This window comes from Phalangium opilio, unplaced genomic scaffold (genome assembly GCF_054372755.1).
Source record: "Phalangium opilio isolate 3A_F unplaced genomic scaffold, DU_Popi_V2 ptg000088l_1, whole genome shotgun sequence".
Taxonomy (NCBI): Eukaryota; Metazoa; Arthropoda; class Arachnida; order Opiliones; family Phalangiidae; genus Phalangium; species Phalangium opilio.
This window is the reverse complement of record NW_028324193.1, coordinates 5448266-5464991: the sequence shown is the minus strand read 5'-3', so window position 1 is coordinate 5464991 and position 16726 is coordinate 5448266. Positions and strand designations below refer to the sequence as shown.

Sequence of the window (16726 nt, the reverse complement as noted above, 5' to 3'; positions counted from 1 at the left end):
CAAAGCGAGTATCATACCCCTAGACCAACGGACCATGTATGTAACCGAAACATGGTCAACTTATAGTCCAACCCTATAATCAGTTGCATTTAAATAGTCACTAGATTATTTCTACAAAAAGTTGAGTCCGTCCGGGATTTGAAACCGGGACCACTCGCACCCAAAGCGAGTATCATACCCCTAGACCAACGGACCATGTATGTAACTGAAACACGGTCAACTCATAGTCCAACCCTGAAATCAGTTGCATTTAAATAGTCACTAGATTATTTCTGACAAAGTTGGGTCCGTCCGGGATTTGAACCCGGGCCCACTCGCACCCAAATCGAGTATCATACCCCTAGACCAACGGACCATGTATGTAACCTAAACGTGGTCAATTTATAGTCCAACCCTGTAATCAGTTGCATTATAATAGTCACTACATTACTTCATCGAAAAGTAGGGTCCGTCCGTGATTTGAACCCGGGACCACTCGCACCCAAAGCGAGTATCATGCTTCTACTCCAACGGACCATGTATATATCTGAAACATGGTCAACTCATAGTCCAACCCTGTTTACAGTCGCATTAAAATAGTCACTACATTACTTCATCGAAAATTGGGTCCGTCCGGGATTTGAAACCGTGACAACTCGCTCCGAAAGCGAGTATCATACGGACCATGTATGTAACTGAACCATGGTCAACTTATAGTCCAACCCTGTAATCAGTTGCATTATAATAGTCACTACATTACTTTATCGAAAAGTTGGGTCCGTCCGGGATTTGAACCCGGAACCACTCGCACCCAAAGCGCGTATCATACCCCTTGACCAACGGACCATGTATGTAACCGAAACATGTTCAACTCATAGTTTAACCCTTTAATCAGTTGCATTTAAATCGTCACTAGATTATTTCTGCAAAAAGTTGGGTCCATCCGGGATTTGAACCCGGGACCACTCGCTCTAAGCGAGTATCATACCCCTAGACCAACGGACCATGTATGTAACTGAAACATGTTCAACTCATAGTCCAACCCTGTAATCAGTTGCATTTAAATAGTCACTAGATTATTTCTGCAAAAAGTTTGGTCCCTCCGGGACTTGAAACCGGGACCACTCGAACCCTAAGCGAGTATCATACCCCTAGACCAACGGACCATGTATGTAACTTAAACATGGTCAACTTATAGTCCAACCCTGAAATCAGTTGCATTATAATAGTCACTACATTACTTCATCGAAAAGTTGGGTCCGTTCGGGATTTGAACCCGGAACCACTCGCACCCAAAGCGAGTATCATACCCATTGACCAACGGACCATGTATGTAACCGAAACCTGTTCAACTCATAGTCCAACCTTGTAATCAGTTGCATTTAAATAGTCACTAGATTATTTCTGCAAAAGTTGGGTCCGTCCGGGATTTGAAACCGGGACCACTCGCTCTAAGCGAGTATCATACCCCTAGACCAACGGACCATGTATGTAACTGAAACATGTTCAACTCATAGTCCAACCCTGTAATCAGTTGCATTTAAATAGTCACTAGATTATTTCTGCAAAAAGTTTGGTCCCTCCGGGACTTGAAACCGGGACCACTCGAACCCTAAGCGAGTATCATACCCCTAGACCAACGGACCATGTATGTAACTGAAACATGGTCAACTTATAGTCCAACCCTTTAATCAGTTGCATTTTAATAGTCACTACATTACTTCATCGAAAAGTTGGGTCCGTCCGGGATTTGAACCCGGAACCACTCGCACCCAAAGCGAGTATCATACCCATTGACCAACGGACCATGTATGTAACGGAAACATGTTCAACTCATAGTCCAACCTTGTAATCAGTTGCATATAAATAGTCACTAGATTATTTCTGCAAAAGTTGGGTCCGTCCGGGATTTGAACCCGGGACCACTCGCTCTAAGCGAGTGTCATACCCCTAGACCAACGGACCATGTATGTAACTGAAACATGTTCAACTCATAGTCCAAGCCTGTAATCAGTTGCATTTAAATAGTCACTAGATTATTTCTGCAAAAAGTTTGGTCCCTCCGGGACTTGAAACCGGGACCACTCGAACCCTAAACGAGTATCATACCCCTAGACCAACCGGACCATGTATGTAACTGAAACATGGTCAACTTATAGTCCAACCCTGTAATCAGTTGCATTATAATAGTCACTACATTACTTCATCGAAAAGTTGGGTCCGTCCGGGATTTGAACCCGGAACCACTCGCACCCAAAGCGAGTATCATACCCATTGACCAACGGACCATGTATGTAACCGAAACATGTTCAACTCATAGTTTAACCCTTTAATCAGTTGCATTTAAATCGTCACTAGATTATTTCTGCAAAAAGTTGGGTCCGTCCGGGATTTGAACCCGGGACCACTCGCTCTAAGCGAGTATCATACCCCTAGACCAACGGACCATGTATGTAACTGAAACATGTTCAACTCATAGTCCAACCCTGTAATCAGTTGCATTTAAATAGTCACTAGATTATTTCTGCAAAAAGTTTGGTCCCTCCGGGACTTGAAACCGGGACCACTCGAACCCTAAGCGAGTATCATACCCCTAGACCAACGGACCATGTATGTAACAGAAACATGGTCAACTTATAGTCCAACCCTGTATCAGTTGCATTATAATAGTCACTACATTACTTCATCGAAAAGTTGGGTCCGTCCGGGATTTGAACCCGTAACCACTCGCACCCAAAGCGAGTATCATACCCATTGACCAACGGACCATGTATGTAACCGAAACATGTTCAACTCATAGTCCAACCTTGTAATCAGTTGCATTTAAATAGTCACTAGATTATTTCTGCAAAAGTTGGGTCCGTCCTGGATTTGAACCCGGGACCACTCGCTCTAAGCGAGTATCATACCCCTAGACCAACGGACCATGTATGTAACTGAAACATGTTCAACTCATAGTCCAACCCTGTAATCAGTTGCATTTAAATAGTCACTAGATTATTTTTGCAAAAAGTTTGGTCCCTCCGGGACTTGAAACCGGGACCACTCGAACCCTAAGCGAGTATCATACCCCTAGACCAACGGACCATGTATGTAACTGAAACATGGTCAACTTATAGTCCAACCCTGTAATCAGTTGCATTATAATAGTCACTACATTACTTCATCGAAAAGTTGGGTCCGTCCGGGATTTGAACCCGGAACCACTCGCACCCAAAGCGAGTATCATACCCATTGACCAACGAACCATGTATGTAACCGAAACATGTTCAACTCATAGTCCAACCTTGTAATCAGTTGCATATAAATAGTCACTAGATTATTTCTGCAAAAGTTGGGTCCGTCCGGGATTTGAACCCGGGACCACTCGCTCTAAGCGAGTATCATACCCCTAGACCAACGGACCATATATGTAACTGAAACATGTTCAACTCATAGTCCAACCCTGTAATCAGTTGCATTTAAATAGTCACTAGATTATTTCTGCAAAAAGTTTGATCCCTCCGGGACTTGAAACCGGGACCACTCGAACCCTAAGCGAGTATCATACCCCTAGACCAACGGACCATGTATGTAACTGAAACATGGTCAACTTATAGTCCAACCCTGTAATCAGTTGCATTATAATAGTCACTACATTACTTCATCGAAAAGTTGGGTCCGTCCGGGATTTGAACCCGGAACCACTCGCACCCAAAGCGAGTATCATACCCCTAGACCAACGGACCATGTATGTAACTGAAACATGGTCAACTCATAGTCCAACCCTGTAATCAGTTGCATTTAAATAGTCACTAGATTATTTCTGACAAAGTTGGGTCCGTCCGGGATTTGAACCCGTAACCACTCGCACCCAAAGCGAGTATCATACCCATTGACCAACGGACCATGTATGTAACCGAAACATGTTCAACTCATAGTCCAACCTTGTAATCAGTTGCATTTAAATAGTCACTAGATTATTTCTGCAAAAGTTGGGTCCGTCCTGGATTTGAACCCGGGACCACTCGCTCTAAGCGAGTATCATACCCCTAGACCAACGGACCATGTATGTAACTGAAACATGTTCAACTCATAGTCCAACCCTGTAATCAGTTGCATTTAAATAGTCACTAGATTATTTTTGCAAAAAGTTTGGTCCCTCCGGGACTTGAAACCGGGACCACTCGAACCCTAAGCGAGTATCATACCCCTAGACCAACGGACCATGTATGTAACTGAAACATGGTCAACTTATAGTCCAACCCTGTAATCAGTTGCATTATAATAGTCACTACATTACTTCATCGAAAAGTTGGGTCCGTCCGGGATTTGAACCCGGAACCACTCGCACCCAAAGCGAGTATCATACCCCTAGACCAACGGACCATGTATGTAACTGAAACATGGTCAACTCATAGTCCAACCCTGTAATCAGTTGCATTTAAATAGTCACTAGATTATTTCTGACAAAGTTGGGTCCGTCCGGGATTTGAACCTGGGACCACTCGCACCCAAAGCGAGTATCATACCCCTAGACCAACGGACCATGTATGTAACCTAAACATGGTCAATTCATAGTCCAACCCTGTAATCAGTTGCATTATAATAGTCACTACATTACTTCATCGAAAAGTAGGGTCCGTCCGTGATTTGAACCCGGGACCACTCGCACCCAAAGCGAGTATCATACCCCTACTCCAACGGACCATGTATATAACTGAAACATGGTCAACTCATAGTCCAACCCTGTTTACAGTCGCATTAAAATAGTCACTACATTACTTCATCGAAAATTGGGTCCGTCCGGGATTTGAAACCGTGAAAACTCGCTCCGAAAGCGAGTATCATACGGACCATGTATGTAACTGAACCATGGTCAACTTATAGTCCAACCCTGTAATCAGTTGCATTATAATAGTCACTACATTACTTTATCGAAAAGTTGGGTCCGTCCGGGATTTGAACCCGGAACCACTCGCACCCAAAGCGCGTATCATACCCCTTGACCAACGGACCATGTATGTAACCGAAACATGTTCAACTCATAGTTTAACCCTTTAATCAGTTGCATTTAAATCGTCACTAGATTATTTCTGCAAAAAGTTGGGTCCGTCCGGGATTTGAACCCGGGACCACTCGCTCTAAGCGAGTATCATACCCCTAGACCAACGGACCATGTATGTAACTGAAACATGTTCAACTCATAGTCCAACCCTGTAATCAGTTGCATTTAAATAGTCACTAGATTATTTCTGCAAAAAGTTTGGTCCCTCCGGGACTTGAAACCGGGACCACTCGAACCCTAAGCGAGTATCATACCCCTAGACCAACGGACCATGTATGTAACTGAAACATGGTCAACTTATAGTCCAACCCTGTAATCAGTTGCATTATAATAGTCACTACATTACTTCATCGAAAAGTTGGGTCCGTCCGGGATTTGAACCCGGAACCACTCGCACCCAAAGCGAGTATCATACCCATTGACCAACGAACCATGTATGTAACCGAAACATGTTCAACTCATAGTCCAACCTTGTAATCAGTTGCATATAAATAGTCACTAGATTATTTCTGCAAAAGTTGGGTCCGTCCGGGATTTGAACCCGGGACCACTCGCTCTAAGCGAGTATCATACCCCTAGACCAACGGACCATATATGTAACTGAAACATGTTCAACTCATAGTCCAACCCTGTAATCAGTTGCATTTAAATAGTCACTAGATTATTTCTGCAAAAAGTTTGATCCCTCCGGGACTTGAAACCGGGACCACTCGAACCCTAAGCGAGTATCATACCCCTAGACCAACGGACCATGTATGTAACTGAAACATGGTCAACTTATAGTCCAACCCTGTAATCAGTTGCATTATAATAGTCACTACATTACTTCATCGAAAAGTTGGGTCCGTCCGGGATTTGAACCCGGAACCACTCGCACCCAAAGCGAGTATCATACCCCTAGACCAACGGACCATGTATGTAACTGAAACATGGTCAACTCATAGTCCAACCCTGTAATCAGTTGCATTTAAATAGTCACTAGATTATTTCTGACAAAGTTGGGTCCGTCCGGGATTTGAACCCGGAACCACTCGCACCCAAAGCGAGTATCATACCCATTGACCAACGAACCATGTATGTAACCGAAACATGTTCAACTCATAGTCCAACCTTGTAATCAGTTGCATATAAATAGTCACTAGATTATTTCTGCAAAAGTTGGGTCCGTCCGGGATTTGAACCCGGGACCACTCGCTCTAAGCGAGTATCATACCCCTAGACCAACGGACCATATATGTAACTGAAACATGTTCAACTCATAGTCCAACCCTGTAATCAGTTGCATTTAAATAGTCACTAGATTATTTCTGCAAAAAGTTTGATCCCTCCGGGACTTGAAACCGGGACCACTCGAACCCTAAGCGAGTATCATACCCCTAGACCAACGGACCATGTATGTAACTGAAACATGGTCAACTTATAGTCCAACCCTGTAATCAGTTGCATTATAATAGTCACTACATTACTTCATCGAAAAGTTGGGTCCGTCCGGGATTTGAACCCGGAACCACTCGCACCCAAAGCGAGTATCATACCCCTAGACCAACGGACCATGTATATAACTGAAACATGGTCAACTCATAGTCCAACCCTGTTTACAGTCGCATTAAAATAGTCACTACATTACTTCATCGAAAATTGGGTCCGTCCGGGATTTGAAACCGTGAAAACTCGCTCCGAAAGCGAGTATCATACGGACCATGTATGTAACTGAACCATGGTCAACTTATAGTCCAACCCTGTAATCAGTTGCATTATAATAGTCACTACATTACTTTATCGAAAAGTTGGGTCCGTCCGGGATTTGAACCCGGAACCACTCGCACCCAAAGCGCGTATCATACCCCTTGACCAACGGACCATGTATGTAACCGAAACATGTTCAACTCATAGTTTAACCCTTTAATCAGTTGCATTTAAATCGTCACTAGATTATTTCAGCAAAAAGTTGGGTCCGTCCGGGATTTGAACCCGGGTACAACTCGCTCTAAGCGAGTATCATACCCCTAGACCAACGGACCATGTATGTAACTGAAACATGTTCAACTCATAGTCCAACCCTGTAATCAGTTGCATTTAAATAGTCACTAGATTATTTCTGCAAAAAGTTTGGTCCCTCCGGGACTTGAAGCCGGGACCACTCGAACCCTAAGCGAGTATCATACCCCTAGACCAACGTACCATGTATGTAACTGAAACATGGTCAACTTATAGTCCAACCCTGTAATCAGTTGCATTATAATAGTCACTACATTACTTCATCGAAAAGTTGGGTCCGTCCGGGATTTGAACCCGGAACCACTCGCACCCAAAGCGAGTATCATACCCATTGACCAACGGACCATGTATGTAACCGAAACATGTTCAACTCATAGTCCAACCTTGTAATCAGTTGCATATAAATAGTCACTAGATTATTTCTGCAAAAGTTGGGTCCGTCCGGGATTTGAACCCGGGACCACTCGCTCTAAGCGAGTATCATACCCCTAGACCAACGGACCATGTATGTAACTGAAACATGTTCAACTCATAGTCCAAGCCTGTAATCAGTTGCATTTAAATAGTCACTAGATTATTTCTGCAAAAAGTTTGGTCCCTCCGGGACTTGAAACCGGGACCACTCGAACCCTAAACGAGTATCATACCCCTAGACCAACGGACCATGTATGTAACTGAAACATGGTCAACTTATAGTCCAACCCTGTAATCAGTTGCATTATAATAGTCACTACATTACTTCATCGAAAATTTGGGTCCGTCCGGGATTTGAACCCGGAACCACTCGCACCCAAAGCGAGTATCATACCCATTGACCAACGGACCATGTATGTAACCGAAACATGTTCAACTCATAGTTTAACCCTTTAATCAATTGCATTTAAATCGTCACTAGATTATTTCTGCAAAAAGTTGGGTCCGTCCGGGATTTGAACCCGGGACCACTCGCTCTAAGCGAGTATCATACCCCTAGACCAACGGACCATGTATGTAACTGAAACATGTTCAACTCATAGTCCAACCCTGTAATCAGTTGCATTTAAATAGTCACTAGATTATTTCTGCAAAAAGTTTGGTCCCTCCGGGACTTGAAACCGGGACCACTCGAACCCTAAGCGAGTATCATACCCCTAGACCAACGGACCATGTATGTAACCGAAACATGTTCAACTCATAGTCCAACCTTGTAATCAGTTGCATATAAATAGTCACTAGATTATTTCTGCAAAAGTTGGGTCCGTCCGGGATTTGAACCCGGGACCACTCGCTCTAAGCGAGTATCATACCCCTAGACCAACGGACCATGTATGTAACTGAAACATGTTCAACTCATAGTCCAACCCTGTAATCAGTTGCATTTAAATAGTCACTAGATTATTTCTGCAAAAAGTTTGGTCCCTCCGGGATTTGAACCCGGAACCACTCGCACCCAAAGCGAGTATCATACCCATTGACCAACGGACCATGTATGTAACCGAAACATGTTCAACTCATAGTCCAACCTTGTAATCAGTTGCATATAAATAGTCACTAGATTATTTCTGCAAAAGTTGGGTCCGTCCGGGATTTGAACCCGGGACCACTCGCTCTAAGCGAGTATCATACCCCTAGACCAACGGACCATGTATGTAACTGAAACATGTTCAACTCATAGTCCAACCCTGTAATCAGTTGCATTTAAATAGTCACTAGATTATTTCTGCAAAAAGTTTGATCCCTCCGGGACTTGAAACCGGGACCACTCGAACCCTAAGCGAGTATCATACCCCTAGACCAACGGACCATGTATGTAACTGAAACATGGTCAACTTATAGTCCAACCCTGTAATCAGTTGCATTATAATAGTCACTACATTACTTCATCGAAAAGTTGGGTCCGTCCGGGATTTGAACCCGGAACCACCCGCACCCAAAGCGAGTATCATACCCCTAGACCAACGGACCATGTATGTAACTGAAACATGGTCAACTCATAGTCCAACCCTGTAATCAGTTGCATTTAAATAGTCACTAGATTATTTCTGACAAAGTTGGGTCCGTCCGGGATTTGAACCCGGGACCACTCGCACCCAAAGCGAGTATCATACCCCTAGACCAACGGACCATGTATGTAACTTAAACATGGTCAATTCATAGTCCAACCCTGTAATCAGTTGCATTATAATAGTCACTACATTACTTCATCGAAAAGTAGGGTCCGTCCGTGATTTGAACCCGGGACCACTCGCACCCAAAGCGAGTATCATACCCCTACTCCAACGGACCATGTATATAACTGAAACATGGTCAACTCATAGTCCAACCCTGTTTACAGTCGCATTAAAATAGTCACTACATTACTTCATCGAAAATTGGGTCCGTCCGGGATTTGAAACCGTGAAAACTCGCTCCGAAAGCGAGTATCATACGGACCATGTATGTAACTGAACCATGGTCAACTTATAGTCCAACCCTGTAATCAGTTGCATTATAATAGTCACTACATTACTTTATCGAAAAGTTGGGTCCGTCCGGGATTTGAACCCGGAACCACTCGCACCCAAAGCGCGTATCATACCCCTTGACCAACGGACCATGTATGTAACCGAAACATGTTCAACTCATAGTTTAACCCTTTAATCAGTTGCATTTAAATCGTCACTAGATTATTTCTGCAAAAAGTTGGGTCCGTCCGGGATTTGAACCCGGGTACAACTCGCTCTAAGCGAGTATCATACCCCTAGACCAACGGACCATGTATGTAACTGAAACATGTTCAACTCATAGTCCAACCCTGTAATCAGTTGCATTTAAATAGTCACTAGATTATTTCTGCAAAAAGTTTGGTCCCTCCGGGACTTGAAACCGGGACCACTCGAACCCTAAGCGAGTATCATACCCCTAGACCAACGTACCATGTATGTAACTGAAACATGGTCAACTTATAGTCCAACCCTGTAATCAGTTGCATTATAATAGTCACTATATTACTTCATCGAAAAGTTGGGTCCGTCCGGGATTTGAACCCGGAACCACTCGCACCCAAAGCGAGTATCATACCCATTGACCAACGGACCATGTATGTAACCGAAACATGTTCAACTCATAGTCCAACCTTGTAATCAGTTGCATATAAATAGTCACTAGATTATTTCTGCAAAAGTTGGGTCCGTCCGGGATTTGAACCCGGGACCACTCGCTCTAAGCGAGTATCATACCCCTAGACCAACGGACCATGTATGTAACTGAAACATGTTCAACTCATAGTCCAAGCCTGTAATCAGTTGCATTTAAATAGTCACTAGATTATTTCTGCAAAAAGTTTGGTCCCTCCGGGACTTGAAACCGGGACCACTCGAACCCTAAACGAGTATCATACCCCTAGACCAACGGACCATGTATGTAACTGAAACATGGTCAACTTATAGTCCAACCCTGTAATCAGTTGCATTATAATAGTCACTACATTACTTCATCGAAAAGTTGGGTCCGTCCGGGATTTGAACCCGGAACCACTCGCACCCAAAGCGAGTATCATACCCATTGACCAACGGACCATGTATGTAACCGAAACATGTTCAACTCATAGTCCAACCTTGTAATCAGTTGCATTTAAATAGTCACTAGATTATTTCTGCAAAAGTTGGGTCCGTCCGGGATTTGAACCCGGGACCACTCGCTCTAAGCGAGTATCATACCCCTAGACCAACGGACCATGTATGTAACTGAAACATGTTCAACTCATAGTCCAAGCCTGTAATCAGTTGCATTTAAATAGTCACTAGATTATTTCTGCAAAAAGTTTGATCCCTCCGGGACTTGAAACCGGGACCACTCGAACCCTAAACGAGTATCATACCCCTAGACCAACGGACCATGTATGTAACTGAAACATGGTCAACTTATAGTCCAACCCTGTAATCAGTTGCATTATAATAGTCACTACATTACTTCATCGAAAAGTTGGGTCCGTCCGGGATTTGAACCCGGAACCGCTCGCACCCAAAGCGAGTATCATACCCATTGACCAACGGACCATGTATGTAACTGAAACATGTTCAACTCATAGTCCAACCCTGTAATCAGTTGCATTTAAATAGTCACTAGATTATTTCTGCAAAAAGTTTGATCCCTCCGGGACTTGAAACCGGGACCACTCGAACCCTAAGCGAGTATCATACCCCTAGACCAACGGACCATGTATGTAACTGAAACATGGTCAACTTATAGTCCAACCCTGTAATCAGTTGCATTATAATAGTCACTACATTACTTCATCGAAAAGTTGGGTCCGTCCGGGATTTGAACCCGGAACCACTCGCACCCAAAGCGACTATCATACCCCTAGACCAACGGACCATGTATGTAACTGAAACATGGTCAACTCATAGTCCAACCCTGTAATCAGTTGCATTTAAATAGTCACTAGATTATTTCTGACAAAGTTGGGTCCGTCCGGGATTTGAACCCGGGACCACTCGCACCCAAAGCGAGTATCATACCCCTAGACAAACGGACCATGTATGTAACCTAAACATGGTCAATTCATAGTCCAACCCTGTAATCAGTTGCATTATAATAGTCACTACATTACTTCATCGAAAAGTAGGGTCCGTCCGTGATTTGAACCCGGGACCACTCGCACCCAAAGCGAGTATCATACCCCTACTCCAACGGACGATGTATATAACTGAAACATGGTCAACTCATAGTCCAACCCTGTAATCAGTTGCATTTAAATAGTCAATAGATTATTTCTGCAAAAGTTGGGTCCGTCCGGGATTTGAACCCGAGACCACTCGCACCCAAAGCGAGTATCATACCCCTAGACCAACGGACCATGTACGTAACCGAAACATGGTCAACTTATAGTCCAACCCTGTAATCAGTTGCATTTAAATAGTCACTAGATTATTTCTACAATAAGATGAGTCCGTCCGGGATTTGAAACTGGGACCACTCGCACCCAAAGCGAGTATCATACCCCTAGACCAACGGACCATGTATGTAACTGAAACATGGTCAACTCATAGTCCAACCCTGTAATCAGTTGCATTTAAATAGCCACTAGATTATTTCTGACAAAGTTGGGTCCGTCCGGGATTTGAACCCGGGACCACTCGCACCCAAAGCGAGTATCATACCCCTTGACCAACGGACCATGTATGTAACCGAAACATGTTCAACTCATAGTTTAACCCTTTAATCAGTTGCATTTAAATCGTCACTAGATTATTTCTGCAAAAAGTTGGGTCCGTCCGGGATTTGAACCCGGGTACAACTCGCTCTAAGCGAGTATCATACCCCTAGACCAACGGACCATGTATGTAACTGAAACATGTTCAACTCATAGTCCAAGCCTGTAATCAGTTGCATTTAAATAGTCACTAGATTATTTCTGCAAAAAGTTTGGTCCCTCCGGGACTTGAAACCGGGACCACTCGAACCCTAATCGAGTATCATACCCCTAGACCAACGGACCATGTATGTAACTGAAACATGGTCAACTTATAGTCCAACCCTGTAATCAGTTGCGTTATAATAGTCACTACATTACTTCATCGAAAAGTTGGGTCCGTCCGGGATTTGAACCCGGAACCACTCGCACCCAAAGCGAGTATCATACCCATTGACCAACGGACCATGTATGTAACCGAAACATGTTCAACTCATAGTTTAACCCTTTAATCAGTTCCATTTAAATCGTCACTAGATTATTTCTGCAAAAAGTTGGGTCCGTCCGGGATTTGAACCCGGGACCACTCGCTCTAAGCGAGTATCATACCCCTAGACCAACGGACCATGTATGTAACTGAAACATGGTCAACTCATAGTCCAACCCTGTAATCAGTTGCATTTAAATAGTCAATAGATTATTTCTGCAAAAGTTGGGTCCGTCCGGGATTTGAACCCGAGACCACTCGCACCCAAAGCGAGTATCATACCCCTAGACCAACGGACCATGTACGTAACCGAAACATGGTCAACTTATAGTCCAACCCTGTAATCAGTTGCATTTAAATAGTCACTAGATTATTTCTACAATAAGATGAGTCCGTCCGGGATTTGAAACTGGGACCACTCGCACCCAAAGCGAGTATCATACCCCTAGACCAACGGACCATGTATGTAACTGAAACATGGTCAACTCATAGTCCAACCCTGTAATCAGTTGCATTTAAATAGCCACTAGATTATTTCTGACAAAGTTGGGTCCGTCCGGGATTTGAACCCGGGACCACTCGCACCCAAAGCGAGTATCATACCCATTGACCAACGGACCATGTATGTAACCGAAACATGTTCAACTCATAGTCCAACCTTGCAATCAGTTGCATTTAAATAGTCAATAGATTATTTCTGCAAAAGTTGGGTCCGTCCGGGATTTGAACCCGGGACCACTCGCACCCAAAGCGAGTATCATACCCCTAGACCAACGGACCATGTATGTAACCTAAACATGGTCAATTCATAGTCCAACCCTGTAATCAGTTGCATTATAATAGTCACTACATTACTTCATCGAAAAGTAGGGTCCGTCCGTGATTTGAACCCGGGACCACTCGCACCCAAAGCGAGTATCATACCCCTACTCCAACGGACCATGTATATAACTGAAACATGGTCAACTCATAGTCCAACCCTGTTTACAGTCGCATTAAAATAGTCACTACATTACTTCATCGAAAATTGGGTCCGTCCGGGATTTGAAACCGTGACAACTCGCTCCGAAAGCGAGTATCATACGGACCATGTATGTAACTGAACCATGGTCAACTTATAGTCCAACCCTGTAATCAGTTGCATTATAATAGTCACTACATTACTTTATCGAAAAGTTGGGTCCGTCCGGGATTTGAACCCGGAACCACTCGCACCCAAAGCGCGTATCATACCCCTTGACCAACGGACCATGTATGTAACCGAAACATGTTCAACTCATAGTTTAACCCTTTAATCAGTTGCATTTAAATCGTCACTAGATTATTTCTGCAAAAAGTTGGGTCCGTCCGGGATTTGAACCCGGGTACAACTCGCTCTAAGCGAGTATCATACCCCTAGACCAACGGACCATGTATGAAACTGAAACATGTTCAACTCATAGTCCAACCCTGTAATCAGTTGCATTTAAATAGTCACTAGATTATTTCTGCAAAAAGTTTGGTCCCTCCGGGACTTGAAACCGGGACCACTCGAAACCTAAGCGAGTATCATACCCCTAGACCAACGGACCATGTATGTAACTGAAACATGGTCAACTTATAGTCCAACCCTGTAATCAGTTGCATTATAATAGTCACTACATTACTTCATCGAAAAGTTGGGTCCGTCCGGGATTTGAACCCGGAACCACTCGCACCCAAAGCGAGTATCATACCCATTGACCAACGGACCATGTATGTAACCGAAACATGTTCAACTCATAGTCCAACCTTGTAATCAGTTGCATATAAATAGTCACTAGATTATTTCTGCAAAAGTTGGGTCCGTCCGGGATTTGAACCCGGGACCACTCGCTCTAAGCGAGTATCATACCCCTAGACCAACGGACCATGTATGTAACTGAAACATGGTCAACTCATAGTCCAACCCTGTAATCAGTTGCATTTAAATAGTCACTAGATTATTTCTGACAAAGTTGGGTCCGTCCGGGATTTGAACCCGGGACCACTCGCACCCAAAGCGAGTATCATACCCATTGCCCAACGGACCATGTATGTAACCGAAACATGTTCAACTCATAGTCCAACCTTGCAATCAGTTGCATTTAAATAGTCAATAGATTATTTCTGCAAAAGTTGGGTCCGTCCGGGATTTGAACCCGGGACCACTCGCACCCAAAGCGAGTATCATACCCCTAGACCAACGGACCATGTATGTAACCGAAACATGGTCAACTTATAGTCCAACCCTGTAATCAGTTGCATTTAAATAGTCACTAGATTATTTCTGACAAAGTTGGGTCCGTCCGGGATTTGAACCCGGGACCACTCGCACCCAAAGCGAGTATCATACCCCTAGACCAACGGACCATGTATGTAACTGAAACATGGTCAACTCATAGTCCAACCCTGTAATCAGTTGCATTATAATAGTCACTACATTACTTCATCGAAAAGTTGGGTCCGTCCGGGATTTGAACCCGGAACCACTCGCACCCAAAGCGAGTATTATACCCATTGACCAACGGCCCATGTATGTAACCGAAACATGGTCAACTTATAGTCCAACCCTGTAATCAGTTGCATTTAAATAGTCACTAGATTATTTCTACAATAAGTTGAGTCCGTCCGGGATTTGAAACTGGGACCACTCGCACCCAAAGCGAGTATCATACCCCTAGACCAACGGACCATGTATATAACTGAAACATGGTCAACTCATAGTCCAACCCTGTAATCAGTTGCATTTAAATAGTCACTAGATTATTTCTGACAAAGTTGGGTCCGTCCGGGATTTGAACCCGGGACCACTCGCACCCAAAGCGAGTATCATACCCATTGCCCAACGGACCATGTATGTAACCGAAACATGTTCAACTCATAGTCCAACCTTGCAATCAGTTGCATTTAAATAGTCAATAGATTATTTCTGCAAAAGTTGGGTCCGTCCGGGATTTGAACCCGAGACCACTCGCACCCAAAGCGAGTATCATACCCCTAGACCAACGGACCATGTATGTAACCGAAACATGGTCAACTTATAGTCCAACCCTGTAATCAGTTGCATTTAAATAGTCACTAGATTATTTCTGACAAAGTTGGGTCCGTCCGGGATTTGAACCCGGGACCACTCGCTCCCAAAGCGAGTATCAAACCCCTAGACCAACGGACCATGTATGTAACCTAAACATGGTCAATTCATAGTCCAACCCTGTAATCAGTTGCATTATAATAGTCACTACATTACTTCATCGAAAAGTTGGGTCCGTCCGGGATTTGAACCCGGAACCACTCGCACCCAAAGCGAGTATTATACCCATTGACCAACGGACCATGTATGTAACCGAAACATGTTCAACTCATAGTCCAACCTTGTAATCAGTTGCATTTAAATAGTCACTAGATTATTTCTGCAAAAGTTGGGTCCGTCCGGGATTTGAACCCGGGACCACTCGCTCTAAACGAGTATCATACCCCTAGACCAACGGACCATGTATGTAACTGAAACATGTTCAACTCATAGTCCAACCCTGTAATCAGTTGCATTTAAATAGTCACTAGATTATTTCTGCAAAACGTTTGGTCCCTCCGGGACTTGAAACCGGGACCACTCGAACCCTAAACGAGTATCATTCCCCTAGACCAACGGACCATGTATGTAACTGAAACATGGTCAACTTATAGTCCAACCCTGTAATCAGTTGCATTTAAATAGTCAATAGATTATTTCTGCAAAAGTTGGGTCCGTCCGGGATTTGAACCCGGGACCACTCGCACCCAAAGCGAGTATCATACCCCTAGACCAACGGACCATGTATGTAACCGAAACATGGTCAACTTATAGTCCAACCCTGTAATCAGTTGCATTTAAATAGTCACTAGATTATTTCTACAATAAGTTGAGTCCGTCCGGGATTTGAAACTGGGACCACTCGCACCCAAAGCGAGTATCATACCCCTAGACCAACGGACCATGTATGTAACTGAAACATGGTCAACTCATAGTCCAACCCTGTAATCAGTTGCATTTAAATAGTCACTAGATTATTTCTGACAAAGT

At 43.8% G+C, this 16726-nt stretch overlaps 32 non-coding genes across 32 annotated transcripts; all 32 read right to left on the bottom strand.

Annotated features, from left to right (window-relative positions):
* Positions 1-914: 914 nt before the first annotated feature.
* TRNAL-UAG (transfer RNA leucine (anticodon UAG)) lies at positions 915-984 on the bottom strand. Its single transcript has one exon. It is a non-coding gene; the product is annotated as a tRNA-Leu (tRNA).
* An 890-nt stretch (positions 985-1874) lies between these two features.
* TRNAL-UAG (transfer RNA leucine (anticodon UAG)) lies at positions 1875-1944 on the bottom strand. Its single transcript has one exon. It is a non-coding gene; the product is annotated as a tRNA-Leu (tRNA).
* A 412-nt stretch (positions 1945-2356) lies between these two features.
* Positions 2357-2426, bottom strand: TRNAL-UAG (transfer RNA leucine (anticodon UAG)). The gene has a single exon. It is a non-coding gene; the product is annotated as a tRNA-Leu (tRNA).
* Positions 2427-3315: 889 nt separating this feature from the next.
* On the bottom strand, positions 3316-3385 carry TRNAL-UAG (transfer RNA leucine (anticodon UAG)). The gene has a single exon. It is a non-coding gene; the product is annotated as a tRNA-Leu (tRNA).
* Positions 3386-3635: 250 nt separating this feature from the next.
* Positions 3636-3707, bottom strand: TRNAP-UGG (transfer RNA proline (anticodon UGG)). Its single transcript has one exon. It is a non-coding gene; the product is annotated as a tRNA-Pro (tRNA).
* Positions 3708-4275: 568 nt separating this feature from the next.
* On the bottom strand, positions 4276-4347 carry TRNAP-UGG (transfer RNA proline (anticodon UGG)). The gene has a single exon. It is a non-coding gene; the product is annotated as a tRNA-Pro (tRNA).
* Positions 4348-5066: 719 nt separating this feature from the next.
* On the bottom strand, positions 5067-5136 carry TRNAL-UAG (transfer RNA leucine (anticodon UAG)). Its single transcript has one exon. It is a non-coding gene; the product is annotated as a tRNA-Leu (tRNA).
* A 410-nt stretch (positions 5137-5546) lies between these two features.
* TRNAL-UAG (transfer RNA leucine (anticodon UAG)) lies at positions 5547-5616 on the bottom strand. The gene has a single exon. It is a non-coding gene; the product is annotated as a tRNA-Leu (tRNA).
* A 250-nt stretch (positions 5617-5866) lies between these two features.
* TRNAP-UGG (transfer RNA proline (anticodon UGG)) lies at positions 5867-5938 on the bottom strand. The gene has a single exon. It is a non-coding gene; the product is annotated as a tRNA-Pro (tRNA).
* Positions 5939-6186: 248 nt separating this feature from the next.
* Positions 6187-6256, bottom strand: TRNAL-UAG (transfer RNA leucine (anticodon UAG)). The gene has a single exon. It is a non-coding gene; the product is annotated as a tRNA-Leu (tRNA).
* A 250-nt stretch (positions 6257-6506) lies between these two features.
* Positions 6507-6578, bottom strand: TRNAP-UGG (transfer RNA proline (anticodon UGG)). Its single transcript has one exon. It is a non-coding gene; the product is annotated as a tRNA-Pro (tRNA).
* An 879-nt stretch (positions 6579-7457) lies between these two features.
* TRNAL-UAG (transfer RNA leucine (anticodon UAG)) lies at positions 7458-7527 on the bottom strand. Its single transcript has one exon. It is a non-coding gene; the product is annotated as a tRNA-Leu (tRNA).
* Positions 7528-7938: 411 nt separating this feature from the next.
* Positions 7939-8008, bottom strand: TRNAL-UAG (transfer RNA leucine (anticodon UAG)). The gene has a single exon. It is a non-coding gene; the product is annotated as a tRNA-Leu (tRNA).
* A 249-nt stretch (positions 8009-8257) lies between these two features.
* On the bottom strand, positions 8258-8327 carry TRNAL-UAG (transfer RNA leucine (anticodon UAG)). Its single transcript has one exon. It is a non-coding gene; the product is annotated as a tRNA-Leu (tRNA).
* Positions 8328-8576: 249 nt separating this feature from the next.
* On the bottom strand, positions 8577-8646 carry TRNAL-UAG (transfer RNA leucine (anticodon UAG)). The gene has a single exon. It is a non-coding gene; the product is annotated as a tRNA-Leu (tRNA).
* Positions 8647-8896: 250 nt separating this feature from the next.
* On the bottom strand, positions 8897-8968 carry TRNAP-UGG (transfer RNA proline (anticodon UGG)). Its single transcript has one exon. It is a non-coding gene; the product is annotated as a tRNA-Pro (tRNA).
* Positions 8969-9056: 88 nt separating this feature from the next.
* Positions 9057-9128, bottom strand: TRNAP-UGG (transfer RNA proline (anticodon UGG)). The gene has a single exon. It is a non-coding gene; the product is annotated as a tRNA-Pro (tRNA).
* A 1040-nt stretch (positions 9129-10168) lies between these two features.
* On the bottom strand, positions 10169-10238 carry TRNAL-UAG (transfer RNA leucine (anticodon UAG)). The gene has a single exon. It is a non-coding gene; the product is annotated as a tRNA-Leu (tRNA).
* Positions 10239-10648: 410 nt separating this feature from the next.
* Positions 10649-10718, bottom strand: TRNAL-UAG (transfer RNA leucine (anticodon UAG)). Its single transcript has one exon. It is a non-coding gene; the product is annotated as a tRNA-Leu (tRNA).
* A 732-nt stretch (positions 10719-11450) lies between these two features.
* On the bottom strand, positions 11451-11522 carry TRNAP-UGG (transfer RNA proline (anticodon UGG)). The gene has a single exon. It is a non-coding gene; the product is annotated as a tRNA-Pro (tRNA).
* Positions 11523-11771: 249 nt separating this feature from the next.
* On the bottom strand, positions 11772-11843 carry TRNAP-UGG (transfer RNA proline (anticodon UGG)). The gene has a single exon. It is a non-coding gene; the product is annotated as a tRNA-Pro (tRNA).
* Positions 11844-12092: 249 nt separating this feature from the next.
* TRNAP-UGG (transfer RNA proline (anticodon UGG)) lies at positions 12093-12164 on the bottom strand. The gene has a single exon. It is a non-coding gene; the product is annotated as a tRNA-Pro (tRNA).
* Positions 12165-12413: 249 nt separating this feature from the next.
* Positions 12414-12485, bottom strand: TRNAP-AGG (transfer RNA proline (anticodon AGG)). The gene has a single exon. It is a non-coding gene; the product is annotated as a tRNA-Pro (tRNA).
* Positions 12486-12735: 250 nt separating this feature from the next.
* TRNAL-UAG (transfer RNA leucine (anticodon UAG)) lies at positions 12736-12805 on the bottom strand. The gene has a single exon. It is a non-coding gene; the product is annotated as a tRNA-Leu (tRNA).
* An 88-nt stretch (positions 12806-12893) lies between these two features.
* TRNAP-UGG (transfer RNA proline (anticodon UGG)) lies at positions 12894-12965 on the bottom strand. The gene has a single exon. It is a non-coding gene; the product is annotated as a tRNA-Pro (tRNA).
* A 409-nt stretch (positions 12966-13374) lies between these two features.
* On the bottom strand, positions 13375-13446 carry TRNAP-UGG (transfer RNA proline (anticodon UGG)). Its single transcript has one exon. It is a non-coding gene; the product is annotated as a tRNA-Pro (tRNA).
* Positions 13447-14486: 1040 nt separating this feature from the next.
* On the bottom strand, positions 14487-14556 carry TRNAL-UAG (transfer RNA leucine (anticodon UAG)). Its single transcript has one exon. It is a non-coding gene; the product is annotated as a tRNA-Leu (tRNA).
* A 248-nt stretch (positions 14557-14804) lies between these two features.
* On the bottom strand, positions 14805-14876 carry TRNAP-UGG (transfer RNA proline (anticodon UGG)). The gene has a single exon. It is a non-coding gene; the product is annotated as a tRNA-Pro (tRNA).
* An 88-nt stretch (positions 14877-14964) lies between these two features.
* On the bottom strand, positions 14965-15036 carry TRNAP-UGG (transfer RNA proline (anticodon UGG)). The gene has a single exon. It is a non-coding gene; the product is annotated as a tRNA-Pro (tRNA).
* Positions 15037-15606: 570 nt separating this feature from the next.
* TRNAP-UGG (transfer RNA proline (anticodon UGG)) lies at positions 15607-15678 on the bottom strand. Its single transcript has one exon. It is a non-coding gene; the product is annotated as a tRNA-Pro (tRNA).
* An 88-nt stretch (positions 15679-15766) lies between these two features.
* On the bottom strand, positions 15767-15838 carry TRNAP-UGG (transfer RNA proline (anticodon UGG)). The gene has a single exon. It is a non-coding gene; the product is annotated as a tRNA-Pro (tRNA).
* Positions 15839-16406: 568 nt separating this feature from the next.
* TRNAP-UGG (transfer RNA proline (anticodon UGG)) lies at positions 16407-16478 on the bottom strand. Its single transcript has one exon. It is a non-coding gene; the product is annotated as a tRNA-Pro (tRNA).
* Between the last annotated feature and the right edge of the window lie 248 nt (positions 16479-16726).